Raw genomic sequence first — 2,135 nt, forward strand, 5'->3', positions numbered from 1 at the left:
GTATATACTTTATAAGACCATGGTCGTATGATCACTACATTTCCAATTATGTTTCTAATTAACTCTTGCATATAATGAGTGTACAGCTTAAGAATATTACAATATATAAAAGGACTGAAAATAATACTATACATATAATCGTTGAAATTTTTTTAATATACTTACTTTTAACAAAATATAGTACATGTTTAAACCAAATTATGAAATTGAATATTGAAAGCTCCGTGCTTAGGCTAAGTGCATGTATGTTACTTAACTCGCTTTCAGAAGATCGAGAAAACTTTGCATTCACGTAAACTATCGTGTAAAAGTTTATGAGAAAAAATACTGGAGATTATGGATATATTGTTTTTATCCAAGATATTAGCAACAAGTTCCATTGTCGTCCAGCGGTTAGGATATCTGGCTTTCACCCAGGAGACCCGGGTTCGATTCCCGGCAATGGAACATTTTTTAAGCCTATATTTTATGCTAGAACTCTTGTTTTTGTTTTTACTTTTGTTTCTGATATCTGTTTTTTCTTTTTTTTTTTTTAAATTGATTTCTTTTCGTATACCACCGTAGTACTTTCTCCAACTGTCCCAGATTGTAGAGGTAGGTACAATTGTCAACTGCTTTAGTGAATTCAAATCGTTTGATTATTCATATAACAAAATGCTATGGAATGCAAACCGTTATTAAACGGAAAAACATTACAATACACATTTGTTCGCTTAAAAGTATATGTAAATAGCATATGTTGATAAATTCATATTATATACTAGTTTTTGGTCCGATAGACGGATAGCCTCAAAATATATTCATCAAAATAACAAATAACAAAACATATGAAAAATAACCAAACATGAACAAAACAAACTTAAAGGAATTACCCCTTTTGTAATAGAAAAAAAAACCATAATCAAACACAACAAACTAAATTATAAGATATTAAAAATAACAATAACATAACAATTCAATATCACATAATAAACAAACATGAACAAAATACCAAAAATAAAATTAAAGTGATAAAAAAAACCGTTTTTTTTTTTTTGATAAATTTACTGAACTTGATTTGTTTATTAAATATAGAAAGAAGATGAATAATATGAATGAGAATGATTAATAAAAGCTTAAGTTTTATATATAATAACTTATTGGGAAAATTTTAAGGATATTATATATTTTTAAAATTTAAAAAGATTTTGTTCATAGAAAAAGATTTATAATAGAATATTAAAGATTTAATAAACAAATAAAAAATAATAAAAATCTAAAAACAAAAAAAGAGAGCTATAGAGTAATTAAGAGGGAGTTTTAAACGTAAAGAGTTTTAATTGTGACAAGTGTATATCAACTTCCTCCTTTAGTTATATATAAATTTTATTATTGTTGGTTGGAAGATATTTGTAAAAAAGTTGTATAAAATACAGACAAAGCATGAAGTAATCTTTGTTGAAATTTTTTATTTTAATTTCAAATCATTAAAAGATAAAAAAAAAAAACAAACAAACACACACACATAACGTTCATCCTTAAATCGACCCTTCCGCCCCAATGACCCCGCCTTTGTAGTGGGGCAACACATGATGCGGGTGTTGTGGCCTTCAGTGTAATCAACCCCGGCATTAGGAACCCTCTTTAATAACTTTAATTCGACACTAGCTAGCTTAGATGGATATGGTGGAATTGAATGGTGGCTCCTACGACATGTCCCTCTCACTAAAAAGCTGAAATATACATTTAATAATTTCAAATTCCATGAGTATCTCTTTAGTGGCATGCGTATTAGACTAAGAGGAGTGAAGGGTTATGGGAATGCCCCTCCTCCATTCCTTACATGACACATGTCTAAACCTAATCATGATGGGCATTCCCTCCATTCCCTTGGGGCGGAGGTAGGGCATTCCCTATTTCTTTTTTTTTCTTTTTAAATTATAATTTTAAATAAACTAAATAAAACAACTAATTTTTATTAAATAAAAAGCACTATCACATTAAAAAAAACATACATAATACTTACAAAAAATAAAACAAAAGTAGCTTATCTAATAATATTAGAAATTTTTTAGAAATGAATTTAATAATATTAGTTAAAAAAGAAATATGGGATACATGATGTTTTGTCCTTAATTTGGTGAGGTGAAAACATT

The 2,135-nt window shown here is 27.8% G+C and overlaps 1 non-coding gene across 1 annotated transcript; it reads left to right on the plus strand.

Annotated features, from left to right (window-relative positions):
- Window positions 1-375: 375 nt before the first annotated feature.
- Window positions 376-447, plus strand: TRNAE-UUC. Its single transcript has one exon. It is a non-coding gene; the product is annotated as a tRNA-Glu (tRNA).
- Window positions 448-2,135: the final 1,688 nt, after the last annotated feature.

This window comes from Erigeron canadensis, chromosome 1 (genome assembly GCF_010389155.1).
Source record: "Erigeron canadensis isolate Cc75 chromosome 1, C_canadensis_v1, whole genome shotgun sequence".
In the NCBI taxonomy this organism is placed as follows: Eukaryota; Viridiplantae; Streptophyta; class Magnoliopsida; order Asterales; family Asteraceae; genus Erigeron; species Erigeron canadensis.